This window comes from Equus caballus, chromosome 21 (genome assembly GCF_041296265.1).
Source record: "Equus caballus isolate H_3958 breed thoroughbred chromosome 21, TB-T2T, whole genome shotgun sequence".
Taxonomy (NCBI): domain Eukaryota; kingdom Metazoa; phylum Chordata; class Mammalia; order Perissodactyla; family Equidae; genus Equus; species Equus caballus.
The window spans coordinates 64,238,123-64,254,170 of NC_091704.1; positions in this window are offsets into that span (position 1 = coordinate 64,238,123).

Sequence of the window (16,048 nt, forward strand, 5' to 3'; positions counted from 1 at the left end):
GCTCAGGGCTGCCCAGTAGTGGTGCAAACCCACTGGGTGGCAGCATCCTCCTGAGCCCTCCATGTTGCCCCCGTGGGACTTGGGGACAAGCGGAACCAACGCAAACACTAAGCTTGTATTAACCATGTCTTGTGTTTCAAGATTCTGATGCGTTGACATCCAGGGCCTTGCTAACTCCGGAAGGACTGCCTCTCCCAGGTTTCTAGACACAGTAAATGACTCTCCTATAAGCGTGCTTTTTGAGTGCAAACCAACAACTCCAGAGCGTGCCCCCTAGCCACCTCTCTCAAGGGGCTGTCACACTCCAAGGCATGTCCCCTGGCCCCTGGACAGCTACCAGACAGCTATGTCCCGGAGCCCACAGGAATTATTCACACTAGCCAGTCCTAAGCCTGCTCACCCTGCCTCTCCTATTCCCTCCCTCGGAAACCACAGTAAAAGCCTGTCACTCCCTCTGTCCCTGAGTGACTCTAGTCTTCCCCCTTTGGGAACTGTGAGTCACAAACTGTCTTTTCAGTGGCAATGGTCTCCCGGTCTGTTGGCCTTACTCTACCTCAAATTATCCATTAATTCACTGTATTGTGAGGCAGAGTTTGTGCTGCTTGCTGTGCTCTGAGTCATAAAGTTCTGTGTCCCTGGCCCAGGGGTCTGCTGTCATTTGGCAGCATCCATGAGCCTGACAGCTACCTTGTGAGCCCGGAGGGAGGCAAGACCTCAGGCCCTTCTCAGTTCCGACAGGACCCAAGCCTGGTACTGCAGTGGGTTTCATAGGAGCTGTGCTGTTGGAAGGAAGAAACAGAAGAGCTGGAAGCAAGGAAGACACCCACCCCAGTTCCCAGTTACATCGCGTGTGAGAGAAAGGGGATCCTCTTAAAAGAGTGGTGGTCAGGAAGCCAGGTTCTCCGGCTTTCCCAAAAGGTGGAGGGAAGTTTGAAGTCACAGGGGATTTGTCATTCACTACGTGGGTTCCAGGGCAGATCCTCTCGGACTTTGACGAACCCCGTGGAAGCGTGGGAACAGGCAGATCTGACTCAGCAGGTCTGGGCTGGGGCCCGAGGGTCTGCGTCTCTAACAAGCTCCCAGGGGATGCAGATGCTGCTGGTCCTCGGGCCACACTAGGATCAGGGGTCTGGGGACACACTCAACACAAGACCCACATTTACCGGTGTGCCTGGGGGATGGGGATGGGAGGACAGCCTTAGGCCTGCCACCCGCACTACCCTGGCCCATATTGAACCCCTCTGCCTCCTTACCCACCCCAAGTACATACAGCCTCGATTCCAAAGTGTAGACTGAGTCAGCAAAATGCCACATCAGAGGCTATGACTCCCAGGAGATCTTAGGGATCTTCTGGAACATAAGCTGGGGTTCTCAAAATGGCCCTGATCTCTATTCCCCTCCTAATATCCTCAGAAGGCATTGCCTCCAGCGGCCTCCAGGACCTCAGAAACCTGGCTGCTGCGTCTATCGTCTTACACATAGATGGGGTCGAAGAACTATTTTTTGAATTAATGAAAAAAATCTATCAATCTCTATTTGTGTATTTCATAGCTCCAGGGGACAACTGAAAGAAAAGAAAACTCCCATTCAAAATACTATATTTGTTTATTCATTTATCTGCTCTTCTAGAAGCTAAGGAGTTCCTATTTTTTTAGCACTTTTCATGCTCAAGCATGGATTTTTTTTTTCCCCCTTCAAGCTCTCTTAAAAAGTTGACATTTCCCAGCCTGTAAACTGCAAAGTCATGTCGTGCACTCAACACGAGAAGACAATGGGGCCAGCAGCTCAGGAAAGAGGCCTCCCCTCCCACAGCCTGCAGGAAATGCTCACAAGGCAGGAAAGGCAGATAAGAGTTGCCCAGAGGAGTCAGCAGGGCTGTCCTCTTAGCAGCCTTCCAGCAAGAGTCACTGCTCTTCCAGCCTTTGTCGGCTCTCCCTGCTCTCTGTGGGTTTCCAGGGAGCCAGGTCTGAACGGCCCCGCCTGCACCCACCCTGTTCTCTTCCCACCTCCAGAGAGGACGTGCAGGTGGTCACTCTGGCTCACCTCCCTGCTTTTGCAGCTCTGCCAAGCGAACTTGACTGCATAGCAGTTTCTAAGCCACTCACTCAAAGATGCAGGGTGTGTGAGCCAAGCATGAACCCCATTGTAATTCTGTAAGAATATTTGGAAGAGGATGGGCATTGCAGCTGGAGTGCTGGGCCCAAGACTTTTCTAGCACTGACTCACTCGAAGAGCTTGGGCAAGTCTGAATCCCCTGTTTCAATTTCTCCATAGATGACACGGGAACAGTAATTGTAAATCCCTCCATTATGCTTCTGAAACTTCAAAGAGCTATTGCATGCTCCAAGTGATGCATTTATAGCTTAATCATTCATAATATCTTTCTAATATATGCATACAAGTTACCATAATTATAGCAGCCACCTCAAAAATGGGAACACCAGGATAGCCATAACAATAAAAAGAAGAATGCTGTACTGGAATATAGAAGATTTCCAAGGCATTAATCTTCTTAACGTCTCTGTGAGGACAGTAGGGGGCTAATATTAGTGAAAACATCATCATTATCATGATGTATCTTTACAATACCCTGCATATTCTTTTTTTTTTTTTTTTTGAGGAAGATTAGTCCTGAACTAACATCTGCTGCCAATCCTCCTCTTTTTGCTGAAGAAGACTGGCCCTGAGCTAACATTTGTGCCCATCTTCCTCTACTTTATATGTGGGACGCCTGATACAGCATGGCTTAATGACAGCATGGCTTGAGAAGCAGTACGTATGTCTGTGCCTGGGAGCTGAACCGGCGAACCATAGGCTGCCAAAGCAGAACATGTCAACTTAAGCTCTGTGTCACCAGGCTGGTGCATATTCTTTCCAAAATTGACAGTGTCATTTTACCCTCTCTCATCCTGAAATAGGTAGAAAAACTATTCTTATTCTCACCAATTAATACTTATTTAAAGCATGAGAACCTAGCAATATTTGGGTAGGGTGGTGGAGTGAATTGAATATTGTCCCCCGCAAAATTCACATGCAGCCAGAACCCGTGAAAGTGACCTAATTTGGAAATAGGGTCTTTGCAGATGGCATTAAGTTAAGATGAGGTCGTCCTGGAGCAGGATGGGCCCTAAATCCAATGACCAGTGTCCTTGTAAGAAGAGGAGAGGACCCCCAGACACACCCACAGAGGAGAAGTCCATGGGAAGATGCAGGCCGAGAGTGGAGGGATGCAGCCACAGCCGCAGAAGGCCAAGGATGGCTGGACCCCAAGATGCTGGGAGAGACGAAGGAAGATTCTCCCCTAGGGCCTCGGGGGGAGCGCAGCCCCGCAGACACCTGGATTAGAAGTTCCTGCCTCCAGAACTGCTGTTTAAGCCCTCCATTGTGGGAGACTTTGTCATGGCAGCCCTAGGAAACTCCTGCAGAAGAGAAGCCCAGACCTGGGGACCAGAGGGCTCGGAGGGAGCTCACAGACACTGCGAGAACACTCAGGGGCTGCCACTTGGGAATCCTGAGAAGGCTCAGCCCCCTGGTCCCCTCTGATCCACCCCAGGAGACCACGGCTGTAGAGACCAGCAAGGCAGTCAGGAAGCCAGCGTGCCTCCAGTCCTCTCTGCCCGCCCAGTGCCAAGAAGCCAGCCCCCCGACATCTCTGCTTATCCCTCTGAAAGGAGAAGCTTCATCTGACCAAATGGATGAAAGGCCCGAATGAGGAAATGCAGCCAGGCATGCTCTCCGCGTGGCCCTGTGGACCAAAGCTTCCTTCAGCTGTGAGTTCTTTCCACAGAAAATCACGGAGATGATTATGCACGAGTGTCCTTTCCTCCCACCCTTCTGTACCACGTGCCTTCCCTTTCCTCTCATTCCTACAAGGGTAACCAAGGGAATTTTCTGCCATTTCCCTCAGATCCTGTGAATGCCTTGATTGCCAACCCAAATCCTTCCTGCTAGTCCATCAGCAGGTGTCAGCACGGGTCCTTACCGGCTGCATGTCCTTGTCCCTCTTTATCATAGGGACACTTCGCTTTCTTCATCTGTCAAGTGCAAATGACAGTCAGAGGACCTTCCTCCTAGAGGAAGGCAGCAAGTCCATGGAACAGGGCACAGGGCACGGAAAGCCCTTCGCACAGCGCCTGGTACAGCCAACGCCCAGGAAACACTTCACATCTTTAAGAATCCGCAGAGGGGCCAGGTTAATTGCATAGACCAGGGGTCAGCAAACAGCCCGAGAGCTAAGAAGTCTTTTTACATTTTTAAATAGTTGAAAGAAAATAAGAGTATGTTGTGATATGTGAAAATTATATGAAATTCAAAATCAGTGTCCATAGGTAAAGTCTTATTGGAACGCGGCCACACATTCGTTTCCACATCGTCTATGGTGCTTTCGCCCTTTGACAGCAGAGTTGAGTAGCTGTGACAGCGACCACATGACCCACAGAGCCTAAAATATTTGTAGCTGCTGCTTTACAGAAAAAGGTTGCTGCCCCAGCGTAGACTGGAGTCAACCTATCTGACTTCAAATCCTAGATACGCTACTTGCCAGCTGTGTGATTTGGGGGGAGTTCTTTCTCTTCTCTCAGCCTCCATTTTCACGTCTCTAAAGTGGACATAATAGTCCATATTTGGAATGTTTTTGTGAGGGTTAGATGAATTATCATTTTAGGTCTTACAACAGTATCCAGCACATAGACATATTGTAGATGGGTTAAATTATTTTTCGGTCTTTATTTTAATCCTCAGTCTCCCTAAATCCTTAAACATCACTGTCCTACATCGGAGTGAAAGGCATGAAACTTCCCAGCCTTCATTCCGTTTGACACGCAAGAGTCTTTAAACGTATCCTGTTCTTCACTTTTCTTCATTTCCTTCACTTTTCGTCATTCCTCCATGTGCAAACGGATCCGGGAAAACTTAGCTCAGACTTCTCAAATCCCAGATGGGCTCTAATTTGTTACATTGGAGGAAAAAAATCTGTTTTCGTTAGCAGATGCACAAGGACTGTTTTGTTAGTCACATCTGCCACCTTCTTACTTTTCAGCATTAAAAGACGTTTTTTGCAAGCTCTACGAATCTCGACTCTAAAAGCAAAAGTAGAATGAGGCCCGGATCTCCCACATGGACAGGGACGTTTCCTTCTTTAGCTGCGGGTGGCTGGGGTGACGTGTGGAGGAGTGTGGTAGAGCTGGAACAGGGTTGGCGGGCATCGATAGTTACCCCCCGCCACCCTCTCACTTCTTCCATGTAATTGACTTCTCTGCTGGAGACTCCATTTCCCAACCTCCTGCGTGTGGAGGTTCCGTAGGGTCATGTGACTAAGCACCCCCCAACTGGAATGCAAATGGAGGTGACAGGCACCACTTCTCAGTCTGGGCCTTAGGGCACTCAAGTGGGCTCCTCCATTCTCCCCCCTTTCCCATGAACTGCAACCACACACATGAGGGTGACACCCTAAGTGATGGCAAAGCAAGAAGGTGACAGAACCTGGGTTCTGTGACAATTGCCACGGACATTTAGAACACACATGTGTACACACAGTGATCAACTTTTGCTCCTCCTTTCTCTGTTTTCTTTAGAGACTTTCAAACTTTTTTTAAACTAACGTATGATTCATCTAGAAATACAACTTAAAAATATACATCCATTTTTTATATTGGGTCATAAAAAAAAAAAAATCAAGGCTCAAGCTCAGCCAAAATTACAATTTAGGACAAACTTCGGTCAGAAACTGCATTCCTTTTCTATTGCTGCATAACACGTTATCACAAACTTAGAGGCTTGAAACAGTTCACACGCGTGATCTGGCAGTTTCCGTGGGCCAGGGGTCCAAGCGTGGGTAGCTGAGTCTTCTGCTCACCTGGCAGAGACACCTCGTCAAGGTGTGGGCAGAGGCTGCAAGCTCAGTTGACACTCAGGGGTCACTTCCAAACCATCCAGGTTGTTGGCATTCAGCTCCGTGCAGTCATCCAGCTGAGGTCCTCATTTCTTTGCTGGCTGTTAGCGGCAGGTGGCTCTCAACTCCCAGAGGTCACCCTCAGGCCCTCGACACCTGGCCCTCTCACAGTGACAGCTAACTCCTTCAAGGCCAGCAGAAGGATCTCTCTCTAGTCTGCTACCTCTGGGTGTTATACAAAGCAACATAATCAAAGGAGTATAGTCACAGGTCCACCCACACTCAAGGACAGGAGACTGAACGTGGCATGTACACCAGGGGCAGAATCCTAGACGCCATCTCAGAATTCCGCCTGCCACAGGGACTCACAGAAAGTCTGCAAAAGTTAGAAAATTTATCTAGAGCAGGTCTATCTTCTCCCCATTCTAGAAATCTCTCTGAACTTCTAAATGAGCCAAGATTCCCTCCCTGACCTTCAGCTTGCATGCTCCTCAACCACTCCCCACCTGTGGAATCCTTAAAGGGCTTTCTTCTTTGGGATCAACAGAAAACCAAATCCAGATCTTGCTCTGGATCTGCCTGGGCTCTGCTCCACTTCCGATGCCTGTTTGTACACAGTTTGCAAGGACAGAGGTAATGGGGTGTATCAGTCTTTGGGGGCTGCCGTAACGAATGACCACAAACTGGGCGGCTTAGAACGACGGCAATTTATTCCCTCTCAGTTCTGGAGGCCGGAGTCCAAATTCAAGGTGTCGGCTGGGCTGTGCTCCCTCTAAAGGCTCTAGTGGAGGAGCTTTCCTTGCCTCTTCCAGCTCCTAGTGGCTCCAGGTGTTCCTCGGCGTGTGGCAGCATCACTCCAATCTCTACCTCCGTCTTCATGTGGCTTTCTCCCCTCTGTCTCTGCCTGTGTCTCAGATCTCCCTCTGTCTTTCTAAGGACACCAGTCTTTGGCTTTAGGGCCCACCCTAAATCCAGGATGATCTCATCTCAAGATTCATAACTCAATGACATGTGCAAAGGCCCTTTTTCCAAACAAGGCCACATTCATAGGTTCCAGGGTTAAGACTTGGACATAGATTTTGGAGGGCCACTATTCAAGCAACTCCACGGAGAAACTTGCTGTGGAAGTCCAGTTACATCAACCGCAAAGACCAGATATTCCCCTGAACCTTGCTTCAGCATGGTGGGGGCCTTGACCAGTGAGTATAGCTAAGTTGAGAGCCAAGCCCAGGCGGAGCCGCCCTTAGAGAGGCATGGGGCCAGGATCCTAACCCCTCAGGGCCCTGCCGCTCTGCACACCACCCCCCTTAGCGTAGAGAGGCGCCTCCACCCTGGGGCACACAGCAGAGGGGGGTGTCAGGTGAGCACCGTGGATGCTGGAGCCCCACTGTGTGATGGTGGACAAGTTACTTAACCTCTCTCTTCCGCAGTTGTCACATCCATAGTAGGAGGTTAATAACAATAATACCCACTTTACAGGGTGTTGTTATGAATACTAAATGAGTTAATGTATGTAAAGTAAGCAGAATTCTAAGATGCCCCCAAATTCCCACCCCCCTGGTGAACGTACCCTGCATAATCCCCTCTCCTTAGGGGCCTGGCATGTATTAGGTTGAACTAGGCGAAACTGCCATTTGGGGATGAAAACTGGAGTCTCTCAGTAACTTCTATGCTTCAGTGGAAGGTAAGTATCACACAGGCGTTAGCTGCTTGTTAGCTGTACCACATACAGCCCTAGACCCACGTCCTGATGGCTCCTCAACCACAGGAAAGGACAAGGACCTCTCCCTCCCAGCTCCAGGATGAGAAGCTCAGGGAAGGCTCTGATTGGCTGAGCGTGGGTCATGTGCCAATCCCTTCAACAAATCACTGCGGCCAGGAGGGGAGCACCATGATTGGTCTAACCTAGATCACACGCCTGCCCCTATTGGCTGCATTCTAAGCCCAAAGTGCTGGAAAACACCAATTCTTATTGAAGACTCGTGGATGGATTGAATATATAATAAATACACAGGGGAAAAAATCAAATGGCAGATTCCAAGTTATACAATGGAAAGTAGGCCACTTCTCCTTCTAAGAACTTTCCACCAGTTTCCTTTGTGTGGGTTTCATTCCGGAAATAATTTATGCATCTATAAGGGTGCATATGAATATGCAGAGATATACATATGAATCCTCCACCCATTTTCACACAAATGATTGTGTGCTGGATATTTTCCACCTGTGCGTCCTGAGCATTCCTCTCCTTGCTCCGCCCTGCTCTGAGCTCAAGGCGGCGGCTAATGGTTGTATCTTGAGGTTTCCTTCTCTCTGGCTTTAGCTGTGCTTGGCCAGCACAAGGCCCTGGCAGAAGATCAGAGTGGAAGGTAAATGAGGGGGGTATTTCTTCCCCCAGCTGCCTCCCTGTGGGGTCCCGGGGGTTGGCTACCCCTCTACCAAACCCACAGCTCCTGCCAGGGGCCCTCTCCCCAGCTCCAGCCATCTCTCTGAACCCCCGTGACAGCTCCCCACTACCCTTCAAGGCCTAGGGTCCTAAAGCCCCCACCACAGCTGGCCCAGGGCCCTGCACCCTCCCTCGTGGGCCTCCCCACACTTTGGTAAACAGTATTCTGTGAAGCCTTTCTCTCAAACCCTGTTCAAGTGCCCCTAACAAGTGGCCCACTGAACACAATTTTCCAACTGAAAATCAAGAAAGGAATTCTCCTGCTCATTACTGTCCCCTCCCCACGAGCCACATTCCTCCTCGCCTTTTACTTGGAGAAGGGGCTCCCCAGGCTCTGAAGGCAGACTGCGAGGGTTTAGCCACAGCCCCGCCGCTCCACACCTGAATGACCTTGGGCAAGGTACTGTGTCCTTATCCGTAAAACGAGGGTGGGGATAGTACCCACCTCCCACGGCTGGTGTGAGAATTCGGTGAGCCATAAAGCCCTTAGCAGAGGGTCTGGGCTTAATAGGTGCTAGATAAATGCATTGTCATCTAAGCCAGAATGTTATTCCACCCCAAAAGTTCCTGAGGTCCCACTGGGCGGCGTTTGCCAGGGCACTGGTATCCACTGTCTGGTCATCCTGGTAGCATGTCCCTATTAACTCCACTTTACATTAGATTCGAGCATGGAGTTGGGGTTTGGGGCGGTGACTAACTGGAACAGGTGCCCAGAGGGAGCTATGCTTTATCCCAGGTCAACCGGCTCCAGCTCAGCCTGGAGGGTATGGGACCCCTGCTCCAGCTTAGTGGGTTACATGCCAGCTGTCCGTGAGGCTTCAGGGAGGACTGCACGCTAACACATAACACCCTTCAGTTTATTTTACCTGCTGGGTCTTCTGACCTCATGGAAAGCCAGCCCCAGGCATGTGGGGCAGATACAAGAGATGGTGGTTGATGTGGAGGGAGTTGAGAGGGACAGAGGGTGAGGATGTTACCTCACAAAATTATGGTACTCTTCTCTGATGCACATAAAAAGAGCTAATTATTATGGCGTCAGCTTTGGGGAAAAGAAATCAGGTTTATTTTGTGAGATCGATTTACAAGGGGACAGGAGGCTATGCTCTCAGATCTGTCTCCCTGATCCAGGGCTTGGGGCACAATTCATGGGACGAAGGGGAGGGCGGTCTGAAGTGCGGAGCTAGATGACTGGAGGTGAGAAGAGAGGAACTGATGCTCTGCACAAGCATGGTCAAGCTTCATGCCTCTTCACAGGATGCATGTTTACAAAATGGCGGCATTACTGTGATTTGAGGATGGAGTTTTTAGCTCCTTGACCTCAAAAAGGTCACTTATCAAGCATTTGCACAGGCCCAGTTGATGGGTTGGCAGTCTCAACTGGCCTGAACTGGACAAGGGGTCTCAGTTCCTGAAAAACCACTCTCAATTACTCTGTTGATAAGAAGGGGTCAGTTGAACTGGTCCTGGAGGGCGGTTACAAGGGTAGGTGGGTGGGCCTGAATTCTGGGGCAGGAGGGGCACCTAGGATGCCCCCCAGCTCTTAGTTCTGGTTTAACCCCCTAGAAAATGGGGTTAATTCTGCTTCTGCAGCCCACCTCACAGAGTTCTGCTGAGAATGCACTGTGATAACCAAGCAGAATTAATTCTGCAAAACGAGGTAATGGAGTTGGGATTTTCCTTAGGGAGCGTCTGAATGCCTTTCACTCTTTCAAAGTGAAGGCACAGAGCCTCAGGCCCACGACTGTTTCAAGGACCTTTGGAAGTGTTTAAGGTTTGAAAAAAAATTATAGGCTTCATATTATGGAAATACAAAAATCAAACTCAATAAATGATTAATGGATATATTCATTCTTCATTAATTGTTAAGCTGAGTATACAGAAAAATCTCACTACATTTGTAAAGCTAGATTTTCTCACTTTACAAGAATTCACAGGTATGCCAGGGATCACCAGGAAATAATAAGTAATTGTAAATTAAATGAGTAGTTTGTAGCCCAACTGCCTCGGAACTCCATCCTGCCAGGTGATGGCATATTTCCAGAGTCCTCTCTACTTGCGCCTTTTCTCTTAGACATCACGAACGCCAACCAAAAACAACAACAAACAAACACTTTCTTTAAAGGTGAAAGTCACAGAAGCTGACAAACAGAGTGAAGCTGAAAACCAAATAATTTGCTGGGTGCTGCTACAGGGACAAGGACTTCAGATGGTCATTTCAGTGGGACAGACAACTGTGAAGTCATAAGGTTAAAGGCACCATCGGCTGATTTGTATCTGGTGGCTTTTCCAATCCTGCTTTTCCCCAAACCCGCTCCCCTGCAGCCAGAGGAAAGCAGGTATATCCCAAACCCACGCCTCACAAATGCCAGAGATTTTCTTTTTAATGTTCAGTCTCCATCATTGTCAAAGTCTATTTTTTAAGTGACTTTAATTGGAAAAATCTTCTGTCTCTTGAGGGGCTGAATCCACACGGGGCCATCTCTCTCCTCCCTGCGTGTGTGCACAGTGCGTCTCCTCATACCCTCCCGCTCGGGTCCTCGTGGCCCCCTCTCCAGTCTCCCTGCAGCAGAGGAGTGTTTGTGCTGGTCCTCTCTGGAGCTCGTGTGTTCAAACATTCCAGTCCCTAGAACGGTTTATTTGATCCAACACGTTGATTAGTTAATGGAACTTGCAACAAAGCTTGTAGTTATTAATTAAACCATTTGAGTGAGCTCCCCCAAAGACAGTTAACAGTCTGTTGGAAAGCCAAACTTCCTACGGCTATTATCAAAAGAATAGCTGTATGAAGGAGAATAAAGATGACTCATCTCTGCCACAGGAAGAGTCCAAACCAGCACAAGAATAGGAGCGTTCTCTTTAATGAGGTGAGGCCCTCTGTGGGAACGTGGGGGAGCTAGTTGACCAAGAGCAAACCATCCAGTGTTGGCACCCAGCAGCGTGGTACCTTAACTAGGTGCCAGAACAAGATACTGGGGGCTCCCCGACAAAAATGGGACAGGAAAGTGCTTCCCCCTTTACGCTTTGTTAATTACAAAGTTAGTTCATTTTCCACCCTTGACAGAACTCGGCCTCTCTGGGCACTTGGGACCCCAGAGGTAGCCATCAACAGAGAGGCACAGCCTCTGGGGCTGGAGCTGAGCTGAGAGTGACCCAGAGGAAGACCCCACATTGCGTTTCGGGAAGGACGGGGCAGAGCATCAGGATCTCAGTGTGGGGTCGGATCTAAGGGGCTGTTTCATATCCCTTGCTGGGACAGCCAGTGGGCCAGCATTAAGGGGACAGGATTGGGTGGACATCCATTTCCACCCCTGCTGATCCAGAGTCCACTCTAAAGAATATTCTGGAAGCCGAGTTTGGATTTGGCTGTTGAGATGTGCGTTTTCCCTCAGAAAAAGAACTTGTGTTTTCGTCGCCTCCCCCTCCCCCCACCGAGATGACATATGTGTTCAAGGGGCATCAACTAGACAAAGGAAGTGCATGTTTCTGTGTCAAGTTCTTTTTGTTTGAACTTTAGAGCCCTCACGGGGCCTTAAATCAGACCAAAACAATTTCGGAGACTAGAATTTTTTTACGGGAATGCCATTACTAGTTCCACGACAAAGTCATTCTTAAGAAAGACCCACCTTTTGAGATAAAGGACAAATGGCCAGAGCTTGTGCACCAAGAGGCACTGTTTCGACCACACGCATGTTGTCACATGTATTAGTCGCTCATTCCACATCCCTGTGTGCAGATGCAGCACAGACTCCCCCACCAGCAGCATCCCCCATCAGGTGGTACTTTTATTACACTGATGACCCTACACAGACACATCATTATCACCCAGAGTCCATAGCTGACCTTAGAGTTCACTCTCGATATTGTACATTTGATGGATATGGACAAATGTATAATGACATGGATCCATCATTATGGCATCAGACAGAGTATTTTTACTGCTCTAAAAATCCTCTGGGCTCCTCCTATTCATCTCCCCTGCCCCAACCACCTCTAACAACCACTGATCTGTACGGTCTCCATAGTTCTGCCTTTTCTAGAATGTGATATAGATGGAATCATATTATTATGCAGCCTTTTCACATGGGCTTCTTTCACCAAGTAATATGCACTTACGTTTCCTCCATGTCTTTTCATGGCTTGAGAGCTCATTTCTTTTTAGCGCTGAACAATATTCCACTGTCTGGATGGACCACAGTTTATCTGTTCACCTACTTCATTCCCTTTCACTACTGAAATACCATGTGATTTTTAATTTTTTTAATTTTTTTTTTTTACTGAGGAAGATTTGCCCTGAGCTAACATCTCTACCAGTCTTCCCCTGTTTTGCATGTGGGTCACCACCACAGCATGGCTGACAAGTGGTATAGGTCTGTGCCCAGAATCCAAACCCACGAACCTGGGCCACCAAAGCAGAGTACACAGAATACCACAGGGCAGGCCGCCATATGCTTTTTTGATAGACTGAAAAAGTACCTCCCAATTTATCTTTTTTGAGTTCAGATGTCCATATGAGCAAGTTTATTTATGACAATTTTCATTTATTCTTAGCCTTATAAAACTCCATCCAAATTTATCTTCTTGACCTAAGACAGTTCGGCTGGTCAGCAATTTGATGAGGTTCTTTTGGTTAAGGGGGTGGCCTCCAGTGACAGGAGGAGGCAGGGGTTCTATGTCCCTCTCCTGTAACCTCCCCACAAGATTGTTACAATGAAAGCAAGTCTCATTCCAAATTCTATGAAATGAACAGACACTTGTTAGCAAGCAGGCCCTAAAGCCTTGTCCTTGTCCTGGTCAACTCAGGCAGGGCCCACTCTGGGTCCTTCAGCCCCTGGAGGGGCACCTTGCAGGAGAAGCTCTCTCTGAGGCTGACTCGGTGACACTGATGGCTGAGCACCAGCCTTCCAGCCGGGCCAGGCAGCAGGGGCCTCCATGAAGTGGCTGGCCCAGGCAGGAACCAGGACAAGAACGGGCTCCTGGCCCTGGAGAGTGATTACACGGGAGGGACCCTCTCCTTCCTGAAGAGGAGTCTACTATAGAGAGCACATTTTTAGAGGAAAATGGAGTAACCCAGTGGAGCCAGCCAGAATGGCAAGGAATCTTCCAACTCGTTGGAGGACCATCAAAGGGATGGATCCCCGAAGAGCAGGGTCAGTGGAAGTTTATTCAGCTTGATGCCCGAGGCTGTGGTATGTGAACCTAGAAGTCTTCTACAGCCCGTTTCTAGTAAGACAGTATGTTCTGGGCCTTACCTCAAACATTCCCTACCCAAGCCCCAGAATCAGTCCTGTTTCAAGGAGTCCTAGTCCTTTCCGTGGACAGAGGTATTTAGGAACCACAATCTGGCTATTAGCTGTGCTCCCTAATGGCTAGAGGGGTCCTGGTTTCTAGGCCTTTTCAGTGGACAGAGATTATGACTTTATAAGATGCTTCCAGTTAGAAATCAGGACTACAGGATTTTGACTTAACTTTACTTTATATCTTCATTCTTCCATGCCAAAAATCCAGGTTCTTGCTGACACCAAAGGAGTTACTCATTTATCCCATTATTACCAACACTGATTACTGAAAACAGTTTGGGATTTTTAACTTTTTTGGAACTTTTGTCTCTGTATGTTCCACCAGGAATATTCACATTATTGTGTTCTAAAGCCATTTGGAATAGTTCCTGTGGTTGTGCCACTAACTGGATACAAAATTAAGGTCGTTGGTTTCATTTTACTTTCGATTTTCAGGGATTTCTTTTTTTTAATGTAATTTTGTTTTATAATTATGTAAAATATTTACAGGATTCCAAAATCAAATCAACAAAAAGGTTCATTCAAAGTTTAGCTTCAAGCTCTGGCTCCTCCATCCTGTTCCCTCCCTCTTCGTATATGTAAACATTTTTAATTTTATGGTTTAGCCTTGTTCTCTCCATCTATTTATACTGATATTTAGGAAGGTTTGCATCTTTGCTATAATGACTACCATATATATCTGTATATAATACCCTTAGTCTTCTTTTTCAGCTCCTGTGTGTCAGTTCTCTACTATGATGGATATCCAAATCTGCTAATAAATTCTTCTTCCCTCTCCATCCCCCCTACATCTGATATGAACGTCATTTTACTTCCAGTTAATAATTATATGACAATCAGCAAATATTATTTTCATATGGACTTTTCAGTCTCTGAATTTTGACAGATGCTATGTACCTACATTGTCAGGGCATACAGACGTTATACACTAGAGCCATCCCGTCTAACCATCATTTCACCCAGTTCTACAGAGAAATATATATTCAGTGCTCCCAACTGGTTCTTACGTTGGCCTCTCCAATCTCTTTGGTTGTCTGAAACTCTTTCTCTATCAGGTTCCCCAGGAAGAGTTCATGGGAACAATATTCCCCAAGGACATGCATGTTCAAACAAGTTTCTTTGTGGCCTTTACACCTCAAAGCTCCTTGCCAGCTGGTTCATGCTCGACTTTGACAACAGTCTAACACTGGAGGGACAGGCAAGGCCAGAGAGGCAGACGGCACTCGGTCCTCACTTTCCACTCACCCAGGAACGGGCGGACCTCTGACGGCTGCTGGGTGTCACTGCACCCAGGGGCCCTCCGGGCAGCTCAGCCCATGCAAACTGCCAGCAGCCCCGAGTCAGGTCTGCCGACTGCGCCACATCCTGTGGTGCCGGGTGCAGCCTCCTGGGAAGGGGTGGAGGGAGGCTCTGCTGCGTCCTCAGTCCTTCACTGTCCCCTCTGAGGGGAGTGGCTGCTAATTCCTCATATGAAATTTTCCCTTTTCTGTCTCCTGACGGACAGCAGGCCAGTGTCTCTTGTCAAATTGCCAACGTCTTGGGCGCTCTAGTACGTGTGTGCTCTCCTGAGGTGGCTGACGTTCTTGGTTAAAAACACAAAGCCCTTTAAGTGCCCTCCATCGGGGCTCTGGCGAGTGGAGAGCATGTCTGTGTGGGGTCTTCTCTGTGCCCTTTTTGCTGCAGCACATTGCCCCTGGCATAGCTACCCACGCGACATGGCTCCCAACTGCACTTGTGCGAAATCTGAGGTTTCTTTCCTCCTTTCCCAGGTATTGAGGCATCATAGTTAGGGGAAAAAGTATTTAAATTCTTTGGGGAGTCAAGTTTTGAGAAGGTTTCAAGTAATTTAAAAACTGTAAAAGCTTTTGAAACCCCAACTCTGAAAAGTTCCTTGTAATTTTATGAATAATCTCTATACATTGTCTATTCAGGGGAGGGTGACCAAAAGTCCAGGCAAATGATCATCTCAAATAAGGTAGTTTAGTGTCTAGTGTCTAGATGAAAAATATACTTTGTACGTCTCAGGGCAAAAAATGGGAGACTTGCTAAGATAAGAGCAAAGTATTTCTCATAACTTGGGGTTTTCACAAGTCTTTGAACCTGATAAACTTGTTAGCACGGTGGCCAATCTGCAGAGACCAATGAGCCAAAGCATCCCAGGGGCTCAGAAAAACAATGTAAGACGTTTCACTTGGCATCGGCATTCTGAAGACTTCATATAAAGAAAGCAAACGAAGGATCTTTGGTGGCTTATTTCTGGGCAGCGGACGCAGTGCTGGTCCACAGATTGTCTGGTCTGCTTCCCGGCCACAGATGCTCTTCCAGCGAGCATAAGGCCCCTGGGCCCACCGTCCACAGAAAAGGTCCAGCTTCAGCAGAAGACTCTCTTCCTCAGGAGTCTTAGGGGTGGGAGCAAGA